General features: G+C 49.4%; 1 protein-coding gene across 1 annotated transcript in view; it reads left to right on the top strand.

Annotated features, from left to right (window-relative positions):
- Positions 1-14249, top strand: part of VWA3B (von Willebrand factor A domain containing 3B) — a 1052517-nt gene that overhangs the window by 349431 nt on the left and 688837 nt on the right. The window lies entirely within an intron of this gene.

Raw genomic sequence — 14249 nt, 5'->3', positions numbered from 1 at the left:
CGAGACCGCACTGCTTGCCGCCACCGATGACATCTGCTCCCTCCTCGACCGGGGCGAAACTGCAGCCATGATCCTACTGGACTTCTCAGCCGCCTTCGACACTGTCTCCCACCGCACCCTAATCACGAGACTCTAAGATGCCAGCATCCCGACAAGACACTGGACTGGATCCACTCGAACACCGTGAGTCAAACTACCCTGGTTCCTCTCAATACCTACAAAGATCAGCTGTGGAGTGCCCCAGGGCTCCTCCCTGAGCCCCATCATCTTCAACGCCTACATGGCCCCCCTCATGGGCATTGATATAAACCACTAACTTAACATCGGCTGTTATGCCGACAACACCCAGCTGATCCTCACACTCACCAACTAACCCACAGCCTCCAGAAATAACTTTCACAGCGGAATGAAGACCATTTCTACCTGGATGAAAGGCAGCTGCCTCAAGTTCAACTCGAACGAGACCAAAGTACACATCCTGAGATCCGCCCCCTCAGCCTGGGATGACTCCTTGTGGCCCGCTGCACCAGGAACCCCTCCCAAACTTATGGAAAATGCACACAACCTCTGCATCATACTGGACTCCTTGCTCAGAATGAACTGCCAAATCAACGCAGTATCCTCATTCTGCTTCCACACACTCTGCCTGCTTCGAAAGGCATTCATGTGGATCCCCACAGAATCCAGAAAGACGGTCACCCACGCACTCATCACCAGAGGACTTGACTGCGGCAATGCACTCTTCACCGGCGTCACCCAGAAACAGCTCAGGAAACTACAGAACGTCCAAAATGCTGTAGCCAGACTGGTCCTTGACATCCCCATTGCAGCCACATAACCCAACACCTCACACAACCCTCCCCGCTCCCGCCCCCCAGCTGCTCCGCCCACCCGCGCACTTCGCCTTAAATGGCGACCGTGCGAACGCGCAGCGGTCACGCGCAGCGGGCGCGCCGATGGCGCTAAAGGTAAGCCCGTCTGCGCCCGTCCGCGACCAGACCGCGCCCAGCGCCAGGACCCCTGGACCTCGAAGATCCCGACCGACCCGCAGGACGTACTCAGCCGCCACCCTCAGCGCACTCAACACCGGCCGACGCCCAGAGTGCCACCAAGCCACACCACGACGCACCCAGGGACCCTTCAGCTGCCACGCCTGCAAGTTCTCCTGCATCCGGACCTGCCTCGCACCAACACCCGCCAAGTCGAACTCCAGCAGCACCCACCTCAAGTGCATCCTGCTCAACACCCGCTCCGTCCACAGACACGCCATCGAACTCTGGAACCTCCTTGACGCCACAGCCCCTGACGTTGCCTTCCTCACGGAGACCTGGATGAACACCTCCTCAGCTCCCGACATCGCCATCGCTATCCCAGAGGGCTACAAGATCGTCCGGAGGGACCGAAACGCCAACCAGATGGGAGGAGGCATCGCCATCGTCCACAGGAGCACCATCCGCCTCACGACCAGCACCGACAACACCCTGACCAGCGCCGAACACCTGCATTTCCAGATCCACACCAACCCGAACACCACCCTCAGAGGCACCCTGATCTACCGACCCCCTGGACCACGCACACAATTCAGCGAGGACATCGCCGACTTCGTCAGCCCGCATGCCCTCCCCTCCGCTGACTACATCCTCCTGGGGGACCTCAACTTCCACCTGGAGAACAACAACGACCGCAACACCAGCACCCTGCTCGACAACCTCGCCAACCTGGGACTCAAGCAACTGGTGTCCACCCCCACCCATCTCGCCGGACACACACTCGACGCAGTCTTCTCGTCCAGCACAGACATCGACTTCAGCCACGCCACTGAGCTTCAATGGACGGACCACAGCTGCGTCCACTTCACCTTCAAGAGAACGACGACTCACCACCACCAGCAACAGGCGGCCCGCAGAAGCTGGAACAAGATCACAGCACACCAGCTCGCCACCTCCCTGGGCCAGCACCCTCCTGCCAGCTCAGCGAACCCCAGCCAGGCCGCCGACAACCTCACGACGTGGATCAGCAACTGCGCGGACGAACTCGCCCCACTGAGGACCCCGCCTAGCAGACCCGGCAGCAAGAAGGCCCCATGGTTCACCGATGAACTCAAGAGCTCCAAGAAGAACTGCCGAGCCCTCGAGAAAGTCTGGAGAAGGGAACCGACACCGGACAACAGGACCTCCTTCAAAACTGCCACCCGGAAACACCACCAGCTGATCCGCGCCGCCAAGAAAACAGCATTCAAGGACCGGTTGGACAACAACGCACACAACTGCAAGGAACTCTTCAACATCGTGAAAGAGCTTTCCAACCCCAGCGCAGGAAACAACGACATCACCCCATCGCAAGACCTCTGCAACTCCCTCGCTTCATACTTCCACAACAAGATCGCGGACATACACAACAGCTTCAACAACCAACCAACGCACACCTTGACCGAACAACCACCCCCCACCACCACCCTCCACGCCTGGACCCCGATCAGCACCGAAGACACCATCCGCACGATGAACTCCATCCACTCCGGTTCACCGACCGACCCCTGCCCTCACCACGTCTTCAACAAGGCCGACGCTGTCATCGCACCCCACCTGCGAGACATCATCAACACATCCTTCGACACCACCATCTTCCCGGAGAGCTGGAAACACGCCGAACTCAGCGCTCTACTCAAGAAACCAACAGCGGACCCCACCGACCTAAAGAATTACCGCCCCATCTCGCTCCTCCCGTTTCCAGCCAAAGTCATCGAGAAGACCGTCAACAAGCAGATGGCCGCCTTCCTCGAGACGAACGGATCCCTCGACCCCTCACAGTCCGGCTTCCGAGCCAACCACAGCACCGAGACCGCCCTCATCGCCGCCACCGATGACATCCGAGCCCTGATGGACAATGGAGAAACAGCGGCCCTCATCCTCCTAGACCTCTCCGCGGCATTCGACACGGTCTGCCACCGCACCCTAGTACGGCGCCTCAGCAACATCGGAATCCAGGACAAGGCGCTGGAATGGATCATCTCCTTCCTCGACGGAAGAACACAGAGAGTCCGCCTACCACCATACAAGTCAGAGGCCTCCGACGTCATCTGCGGCGTCCCCCAAGGATCATCTCTGAGCCCCACCCTCTTCAACGTCTACATGAGCCCCCTCGCGGCCATCGTACGCAAACACAACCTCAGCATAATCTCCTACGCCGACGACACCCAGCTGATCCTCTCCCTGACCCACGACCCCGCCGCCGCCAGAGCCAACCTGCACGAAGGGATGAAAGAGGTAGCCGAGTGGATGACGACCAGCCGCCTGAAACTGAACTCGGACAAGACGGAGGTCCTCATCCTGGGCTCCTCACCCTCCGCCTGGGACGACTCCTGGTGGCCTCCCGCCCTGGGCACCGCACCCAAACCGACAGACCATGCACGAAACCTGGGCTTCATCCTGGACTCCTCCCTCTCCATGACCAGGCAAGTCAACAACGTCTCCTCGGCGTGCTTCAACATCCTACGCATGCTACGGAAGATCTTCTGGTGGATCCCCACCGAGACCAGGAAGACCGTCACCCAGGCCCTCGTCACCAGCCGACTGGACTACGGCAACGCCCTCTACGCCGGTACCACCGCCAAGCTCCAGAAGAGACTCCAGCGGATCCAGAACGCCTCAGCCAGACTCATCCTCGACATCCCACGAACCAGCCACATCTCCGGACATCTGAGAGACCTTCACTGGCTCCCCGTCAACAAAAGAATCACCTTCCGCCTCCTCACCCACGCACACAAAGCCCTACACGACCAAGGCCCGAGCTACCTCAACAGCCGAGTCAACTTCTACGCTCCGAAACGCCACCTCCGATCAGCCAACCAAGCCCTCGCCGCCGTCCCCCGCATCCGAAGAGCGACGACAGGAGGAAGGTCCTTCTCCTACCTGGCCGCCAAGACCTGGAACTCCCTCCCGACCGACCTGCGCCTGACCCAAGACCACCTCTCCTTCAGGAAGAAGCTGAAGACCTGGCTGTTCGAGCAGTAGCGGCACCCCCCCCCCCCCAGCGCCTTGAGACCCTACGGGTATGTAGCGCGCTCTATAAGTGCCACTGATTGATTGATTGATTGATTGGCACCCAATCAACAAGGGAATCACCTTCAAGCTCCTCACACATGCCTACAAAGCTCTCCATGACACAGGGCCAGAATATCTGAACCACCACCTCGCATTCCATGTATCCGCCAGACAACTTCATTCTGCCCAACTTGCCCTGGACTCTGTCCCATGGATCCACAATACCAGAACCGGAGGAAGATCCTTCCCATATCTTGTCGCCAAGATCTCGAACACCCTGCCCCCCCACCTCAGGCAATCCCCATTGATGACCCATTTCAGGAATGACCTCAAGATCTGGCTATTCAACTGAACCTTCATGCCCAGATGGATCAGCAGCCCCTCTCCCTCAGCTCCTTGAGACCCTCACGGGTGAGTAGCCATGCTATATAAACTCCTGATTGATTGATTGATTGTGAGTAGCTGTATGGGTGGGTGAGTGACTGTGTGAGTGGCTGTATGGGTGGGTGAGTGTGTTTGTACGTGGCTGTATCAGTGACTGTGGTGGCTGTGTGAGTGGCTCTATGGGTGGAAAAAGTGTGTTTATGAGTGGCTGTATGGGTGACTGAGTGGCTGTGCAAATGGCTCTATGGGTGAGTGACTGGCTGTGTAAGTGGGTAAGTGAGTGGTTGTTTGACTGCATGTATGGGTATATGAGTGGCCGTGTGAGTGGCTGTTTGGCACAGCAAGTATTTGTGTGAGTGGCTGTATAGATGAGCGAGTGGGTGCATGAGTGATGTATTGATGTGTGAATGAGTATGTAAGTGGTTTTGTGGATGAGTGAATGGATGTGTTAGTGGCTGTATGGGTGAGTGAGAAGCTCTGTTAGTAGCTGTATGGGTGATTGAGTGGCTGTATGGGTGAGTGAGTGGGTTGGTCAGTGGCTGTGTGGATGTGTGAATGGAAATGTGAGCGGTTGTATGGATGTGTGAGTGTGTGTGTGAGTGGCTGTATGGGTCTGCGAGTGGGTATGTGAGTTGTTTTGTGAGTGTGTGAGTAGCTGTATGGGTCTGTGAGTGGCTGTGTGGGTGGCTGTATGGGTGAGTGAGTGTGTGTGTCAGTAGTTGTATGGGTCTGTGAATGGGTTTGTGAGTGGTTGTGTGGTGTTGTGTGGGTATATGAGTGGTTGTATGCAGTGTGAGAGGCTGTGATGTCATCAGTGATGTCATTTGAGATGTCACCGATTATGTCATCAGTGATATCATCAACCATGTCATTAGTAATGTAATATGTGAGGTCATAAGCAGTGCATTGCAGGGGCATAAGTTATAGTTAGCTCAGGTAACTATAACTGCTGAATGAAAGTAGTTTTGTACGAGTGAAATCTGAGCCTAACTATAACATCCCTGTAACCTTTGTTTTTTTGAGTGAATTTCAAAATGTTTTTACAGTTTATTTCCTAACTGTAACCTGTAACTTTTGAGAGTGGGTGTGTGGGTGGCTGTATAGGTAAGTGAATGGGTGTGTGAGTGGCGGTATCGGTCTCTGAGTGGGTGTGTGAGTAGCTTTATGGGTGTGTGAGTGGATATGTGACTGACTGTTTAATTGGGTGTAGGAGTGCCTGTGTGGATCTGTGAGTGGGTTCATGAGTGTCTGAGCAGCTCTGTGACAGGATGTATGAGTGTACCTGTTAGTGGGTGCATGAGTGGGTCCGTGAGTGGATGGATGTGTCTCTGAGTGGGTGAGTGAGTGCGTGTGTGAGTGTCTGATTGGGTCTGTATGTGGTGTGAGTCTCTGAGTGGGTCAGTGAGTGGGTGACTAAATGTCTGTGTGGGTCTATGGAGTGTGGGAGTCTCTCCATTCAGTGAGTGTGGGAAACTCTTGAGTGGATCTGTGAGTGGGTGCATGAGTTTATGAGTGGGTCTATGAATGGGAACATGAGTACCTGAGTGGGTCTGTGAGTGAGTGGATGAGTGTCTGAGTGATTGTGTGAGAGCGTGTGAGAGTCTCTGGGTCTGTGAGTGGGTGCATGTGTCTGAGTGGATCTGTGAGTGGGTGCATGAATGCTTGAGTGGGTGTGTGAGTCTCTGAGTGGGTCTGTGAGTAAGTGAATGAGTGTGTGATTGGGTGTGTGAGTCTCTGAGTGGATCTGTATGTGTGTGAGCCTCTAAGTGGGTCTGTGTGTGGGTAAATGAGTGCTTGAATAGATCTGTGAGTGGGTGTGTAAGTGTCAGAGTATGCCTGTGAGTGGGTGCATAAGTCTCTCGGTGGGTCTTCTGAGTGGATGTGTGAGTGGGTGCATGAGTGTATGAGTGAGTCTGTCTGGGTGTGCTGTAAAAAAAGTAGTGGGCACACTAGATCAGGTACTCGTGCCTGCTCCCCCTGTGACAGTCTTCTTGTCCAGCAGCAGTCCACTACCCTCTGCTGCCTTTGGTTTTGTGCCTCCTCTGCTCGTTTGCTCTACATTTTTCTGTTCCTTCTCTGCTCACTTCTGTCCTCTATGTTGCCTCTTTCTGCTCGTTCTGCCCATTATTTTGCATCTTTCTGCTCGCTCCTGACTCTTGCTGCTCATTTCTGACCTCTATTATGCCTCTTGCTGCTCGTTTCTCACCTTCATTTTGCCTCTTTCTGCTTATTCTGCCTGTTATTTTGCCTCTTTCTGCTAGTTTCTGACCTTTATTTTGCCTCGTTCTGCTAGTTTCTGACCTTTATTCTGCCTACTGCTGCTGGTCTCTGACCTCTATTTTGCCTCTTCTTGCTCATTTCTGACTTTTATTCTGCCTTTTCCTCCTCCCTTCTGACCTTTATTCTACCTCTTTCTGCTCATATCTGACCTTTATTTGACCTCTTTCTGCTCATTTCTGGCCTTTATTTTGCCTCTTTCTGCTCATTTCTCCCCTTTATTTTGCCTCTTCTTGCTGGTTTCTGACTTTTATTCTGCCCCTTTTTGCTTCCTTCTGACCTGTATTCTACCTCTTTCAGTTCTTTTATCATCTTTATTTTGCCTCTTTTTGCTCGTTGCTAACCTTTATTCTGCCACTCTCTGCTTGTTTTATCACCTTTATTTTACCTCTTTCTGCTCTTTCCCCCAAACTGTGGGGGGAGCATCAAGGCCCCCGGGGTCCCAGCTGGTACTATGCCTGCTGCAGGAGCTAGCATTGCTTCTGCACGCAGGGAGCTGCTGGAAATGCAGCTTCCTGCATGCAGGAGCAATAGTTTCATCTCTTTCCCTGCCTGCATGTCTACGGGCAGGGAAAAGATGAAACCTTCTCTTCCAGCGGACTAGAGCACTTTGACAGCTCTCGCCTGCTGGAAACAGAGCATTTGCTTTTGCTTGGTGGGAGCAGTCAGCTTCCACCAAGCAAATGCAAACAGCTATGTCCTGGGGTTGGGCACGAGGGGTGTTGCCCAGGGCCATATATGGTGCCAGGAGGGGGACTCTGCAACCCCCTCCTTTGATCTGCATGGACCAGCACCAGGGAGGTGGGGGTCCCCATGGGCGTATATGGCCCAGGACAGGGGTTGCCTGTCCCCCCTTCCACTTTAAAATCCTGGCCCAGATGAGGTTGTGGTTCGGCGGGTCCATGCGCCCCGCAATATTGTCAAAGTAGCCCCGGGGAGGTGGTGGTCCCTGGAGCTTTTAACAGCCCAGGAGGTGTGGTCCGTGCAGTCCCCCTCCATTTATTTAATAAAGGCCTGGGGAGGTGGTGGGTCCGTGGGTGAAGCATTGGGAAAACTTGCCGCACAGATGCGATGAATGGAAATCCTTGATGCGCTGGCGATTGATGCGGCGGTGGCAAGCAGCGCTGCATCAGTTTTTTCAGCCGCGATCCCACAATGCTTTGGTGCTGCATCATCTCTGCAGCGGCTTAGCAGTGATCTGTGAAGATTCGTCTTGCATCGGAAAAACAGCTGCAAGAAGGGCGATGTGTCGATTTCTTCCATTTCTTCAGGTTCCTCCAACTCCCAACATCAGTAACAACCTCCAGAGGCCCAAAACTGGAACAGGCACCTCCTAGCAAGTCAGAACACACAGCATTTAGAGTTCAGGGGAGCTGGGGGTGAAGTCTTTGTGTCCCTCAGACTTCAGAACAGGAGGCCAGCATACATAGGCCTTTGGAGATTCTTCTTCAAGCAGGTTCACAGCAAAGTTCCGGTCTTTGTCCTTTCCTTGGCAGAAACAGCAACTGCAGGCCCCCCACACAGTACACAACAAAGGGGAAGTACCCTTCCTCACAGCTCTCCTCCTCTCCTCCTAGTCAAAGGTTCCTCTTGAGTCCAGAAGTAATCTAAAGTTCTGGGGTTTAAGGTCCACTAATTATACCCCATTTGTCTTTGTTCTTCTTTGTACAAGGGTCTCTGAGCCCAGTCCAAACCAGTTCTGTCCTCACTGGTGCAGTAGGACCACTGGGGGTGGAGACAGCATTGTGCAAGGGAGACAGGCCCCATGCAGGTGCAAGAGAAACTCCTCCCACTAATCTAAATGCAGCCAAGCCCCATTTAGCTCAGCTCTGAGTCTTCCAGGAAGGACCAGGCACACCACAGCCCCCCTAGTGGCTATCTACAGTGAATGCACATCCCCAGCCCTTGCCACTCCAAAACCAGACAGTCAATCCACAAACAGGCAGACGCAAACAGAATGGTTAAACAAAAAATGCATACTTTGTAAAAGTGACATTTTCAAACACCTAATTTAAAATGTTTACTAAAAGATGTATTATTAAATTCTGAGTTCAGAGAGCCTAAACCTTATTTCTTTATCTTGTCCCAAAGGGAAGTTATACTTCTAAGATGTTACAAAGTGTCTCCTATGTTATCCTTTGGGGAAGATAGCCTTTCAATAGTGAAAAACAAAATACACTGTATTTCACTATCAGGAGATGTCACACACATGTCCTACCTTTTACATACACTGCACCCTGCCCATTCGGAGTACCTAGGGCCTACCGAAGGGTTGCCTTATATTTAAGGAGAGGGAAGGTTAGGGTCTGGCAATTGGGTGCACTTGCCAGGTCAACATTGCAGTTTAAAACCGTGCACAGACACTGCAGTGGCAGGTCTGAGATACCTTTTCAGGGCTACTCATTTAGGTGGCAAAATCAGTGCTGCAGGCCCACTAGTAGCATTTGATTTACAGGCCCTGGCACACTCATTGCTCTTTACTAGGGACTTACCAGTAAATCAAATATGCCAATCAGGGAGAACCAATTGTAATAACAATTTACACAGGGAGCACTTGGACTTTGACACTGATCAGCAGTGGCAAAGTGCCCATAGCATCTAAGTAAGCAAAAACGAAATCCAGCACAGCATCAAAAATACAAGAGGTAGAGGAAAAATGTCGGGAAACCACACCACAGATGCCAAGTCTAACATGGTGTAATTCCGTTCAGTGGTTAGGGTTGCAGGTGTGTCTAAAGAGTCTATGGGAATTAAGATGGGAAACACACTTTTTTCGGCCCCTCCCCCGCCCCCCATTTTTCTTGGTCCCTGCTTGACGGATCACCCTGAAACTTTTCATGTATAACAAGACTCACTAGGACACTTTTTTTTGGGAAACGTTTGTGAAGATTCATCAAATGGCGCGTTTGTTGCCTTTATTTTGCCACTTTTTGCTCATTTCTGACCTTTATTCTGCCTCTATTTGCTCGTTTCTGACCTTTATTCTGCCTCTTTCTGCTCATTTACCACCTTTATTTCGCCTCTTTCTGCTCATTGCTTACCTTTATTCTGCCTCTCTCTGCTCGTTTCTCACCTTTATCTTGCCTCTTTCTGCTCCGTGCTGACCTTTAGTATGACTCTTTCTGCTCCTTGCTTACCTTTATTCTGCCTCTTTCTGCTTGTTTCTCTTGCACCTAATTTAAGAAAGCAAGAAGGTTTATAAGGCAATTGTGAAAGTGTAGTTATGGCATCAATATCTAGATTTCATATGGTAATGACATAGGTAGCTGCTTATTAGGCATAACCACATTTTTACCTCCTCCCTGGTTATTGACAAAACCTCTTGAGCTACCATGCTCCACGCATCTAAGACCGAGGATGCCCCACCGCTGCCTGCTGAATGCACGTCATCATCCAGTGGTCTTGCACAGATATGTCACTAGCCAACGACATCAATCCTGATGCTGCTTTCATGTTGTTTGTAGTATCATGACAGCAGCACCCGGATTTGACACGGCAGGCAGACACAAAGCTCATCTAGAGACCAAGAGGCTGCGTCTCTGTTCCCTCGGCTCCCTTCTACAGCGTACATGGTGAAGAGCTGAACTGGTGTGGTTACAGAAGTCACAGCCGGCCCATAACAAATTCAATTTTAATTTGCAAAAAATGTTTACAAAAAAATACTATATATATATATATATATATATATATATATATATATATATATATATATATATATATATATAAATCAACAGACAGGGTCCTTCCGGGATCCCGCTCCCGTAGTCAGGTGGCGCGTTATCGGCGAACCCATATGCCGAAAAGTTAATTTTCAATCCACAGTATGCTCATAAGCATTACGCGCACTCGGTAGTATAGATGCAAATTCCTTTATTCTCAAAAAACGTTTTTTGAGAATACCGAGTGCGAGTAATGCTTATGAGCATACTGTGGATTGAAAAAAAAAAAAAAAAAAATATATATATATATATATACCACAAAAACTTCCTCTAAGAAGACGAATATATATATATATACATCTATATATATATTTTATTTTCTATTTTATATGCACCCGTGTGATGGCTGACAAAAAGGGGGCAACGCCCTGGCGCTCCTATGGACGCACTGCCCCTTCTTGAGTCACCCGATCGTAGGAACAATCGCATAGATATGTTCCCTGCCAAGAGCCTACAGTTGCACAAAGCCGTGCATGAATATTTAATGCCTCATTTTCACACTTTGCTTGGATTAGGAAAGTAAAATAATTTTGATTATTGTGATTTTAATGTTATATTGCGTGCCTGCTGCCCATAAATGATATAGCCATGCCATTGCAAGGCAGTTCTAGACAAATACATGTTTTGTCCACATTCACCTTCAGGATGAACTGCTAATGAATTGGGACTGCAGCATATTGCATAAATATATATTTCTGCAAATGTGAAGCCTGCCATACATTCTCACACTCTTTCCTGTTAAAATCCGTACGCTACATGTGTGGGTTCACATTGAGGTAAGGTAAAAGACAAAGCTAGCACCATGTCAAGTATCTCTGAGTGGTTCTGGTCTGGCTTATTGATATTGTTCTTAAGTACTGGAGTCTTTCATAAAAAAGTTACTGAGATCTGATATAATTTCTTTCTTATAGCAAATGTAGCACCTAATTATATGTTACCTCACTTTTCCAAGACAAATCAGTGACCCCATGTTTGTTGGTTGACATGAGACAGAGGGAAGAGGAAGACCAGACCTGCAGTCTCGTCAAATGTGTATATTTAAACAAAATAATCTGAACTTCGGAATTGTTGCCCCTGATGGCTTTTATAAGATCTTAAAATTGTGAAAACGTAGCAAAAACCCAAGCATTTTTAAGTCGTAGATACCCGGGGCGATTTTGAGTGGTGCCACGTGCTTGTCTTGCAAAACAGCCCAGCTCCCCCGGTGCCTTCAATGAGTGCTTATGAAATACTTTCTCAAATCTATATTTTACAAAACACCCAAATATAAACTGAAATCAAATACTTCTTGCAAACATTGCACTATGCAATGCTCCGACTCTACTGCAAATAAAAAGGTGACCACACATCGGAGGTAAGGTGATGAGAAACGTAGATCAGTACAGATTCCACGTTAACCATTTTCATGAAAAATTATCATGAAAAATGACCTAATATGGTCTATTTGAAGCGTGGTGATAGGACCTCATGAGCCTGCGTCTTAGGGTGATTAGTTGACTGGTTAGTGACCGCATGCCTAATCTGGCTTTATTCCATACCCTTCAGCAGCTCCGTGGATGTGGAGCTGCTGAAGGGTATGGACCATATTAGGTAATTTTTCATGATAATTTTTCATGATAATGCCTCACCAAGGGCCAACTCAAGCCCAGAGGCTAAACTTAGCAGCCGATTTTTGCTGTTAAGTTTTAGGACCATAGGCATTTAACATTTAGTTTAGAATTGAGTATTTTTGTAGGGATCAACAGAGGTCCTGATGAGTAGGCAGGAGGGGTCTGCCTATGAAACATGTCATGTCGACAAAGTAGACCACACTTGTAATTCTACTTACTAACCCCCTTTTTAATGTTCCCAGCTTGCGAAGCCAATAAAATTAATTTTTTCGACCAGCCAGGGAATTTTTCCCTTTTTTTACACCACCATTCACGTAAATAGGTCCCTACACTCCCTAACACATACCACTATCCTCATTACATCACATAGCCTATTGTCAAAAAAATTATAAATGCTCCCGCGTCACCCGTAGGTTGAAGCACGCCCCGCCCCGTAGAGGGACGGGAAGACCCCAATGATGGGAGAATGACACTATGGGATTCATAGTGTGTGAGAGGTATTTTAAAAACACACAGTGCCCTCATTCTGCCACCCGCAGAGAGGCCTAATCTTCACATTGCAGTGTTTCCACAAGTTTAGAGAATATACAATATCATATAAAATTAGTCACCACTCACATTGATAGAATCCCATTGTTTACAAGTCTAGTTCAGGAGGGTGATTCTATCATCTCCTCTACACTTCCCCAATTGATTTTTTGGACTGTCAAATGGATTCAGGAGCCAGGTGCTACCTGAGATATCCTTTGCAGCCTTGCACTTGGAAGGTCTGAATACCTATGTCACTAGGTTTGGAAAAGAGTGCTTTAAGGGACTTTTTGTTTTACTGAGAGCATTGTGATTAATACATATACATCAAAGATAATGTTTAGGAATCACAAACTAAATATAGTGCATCTTCACATTTATTTCGAACTGCCACATTAAGTTATTTTGTGCAGCTGCTAACTTTGTTAAGTACTCTTAGACTATAAAGACTATGGTGTCAAAGCAACGGCAAAGGTGTACTACACAAATGTGGAATTATATATAGCGTAACATAATATCTGTACATCTTCAAATTGAGATGACCAAGGGCCATATGTAGGTAAATGAAGAATACCGAATCCTTAATACCGAATTTTACCGAATCGGTATTAAGAATTCGGTAAACGCGATGTAGAAAAAGACTCGTTAAAGTTTACCGATTCGTTAAAATTCGGTATTAAATACCGAATGTGAACGAATTGGTAAAAAAAAAGCAAATACCTAAGGTCAAATACCGAATCGGTGTTACAGAATCCATTACCGAATCGGTAAATACTGATTCGGTAATTTAAAAAATCGCTATTTGTGGAATCAGCCAATCCTGTATCACCCAATTACCTCCCAAACAGGAAGTGGCCACACCCAGCCAGGTGCACAGGACCTGGAGCTCACTGTGAGGCAGGCAGGCAGGCAGGTGAGCTGAGGAGCCAGCAGCAACACAGCCACACAGCTACAAGCAAGACTGAAAAACAACATAACAAGCATTGAAATGGCAAGCCAGGACAGGGAGAAGGAGGGAGGTGACAGGAAGAGAAAACTGAAGTTCAGTGACAAGGAGCTGGAGGTACTGATCCAGGATGTCAGCCAAGAGCACCACAAGCATTTTGGAGCCCAGTCCCACCAAGTGCCCGAGTCACAGAAGAGGCAAATCTGGAGTGGCATTCGGGACAAAATCAATGCCATAGGTGTGACCCAGCACACTATAGAGGACATCAGGAAGAGGTGGTACGACCTCAGGAAGACTGCAAAACTGAGGATGGCAGAGAGACAGAGGCAGGCTGGCAAAACAGGTGGAGGTAAAAACCGAGCCCCAGCACCGACACCACTGGAACTGATGGTGGAGTCCACCATCCAGCGGGAGAGTGTGAGTGGCGTGGGAGACGCAGACAGCTCCGCCAGAGCAGCAAGAAAACAAGGTAAGAAGCATGCCCAGCATGCTGTGCTACCCCCTCCCCAACCCAAATCCCCATAGTGGCAAAGGGGCTCCCACTCCACCGCATGTCTTACTGGTCACCTGCAATGCATTATGGGTGATGTAGTCAGAGGGAACTCATGTATAGGACAGTCAGGCTAGCAAACACAATAGCATGGTAAAGTAATTGGCTATGTGAGGACCACCACTGTGCTCTGTAGGCATGTTGTTTAATGTAATTCCATTGCAGACAGAGCAGTGAGTATATCTACATTTG

Source organism: Lissotriton helveticus, chromosome 8 (assembly GCF_964261635.1).
Source record: "Lissotriton helveticus chromosome 8, aLisHel1.1, whole genome shotgun sequence".
Lineage (NCBI taxonomy): Eukaryota > Metazoa > Chordata > Amphibia > Caudata > Salamandridae > Lissotriton > Lissotriton helveticus.
The sequence above is the reverse complement of the archived record's forward strand: the minus strand, read 5'-3'. Positions and strand labels throughout refer to the sequence as shown.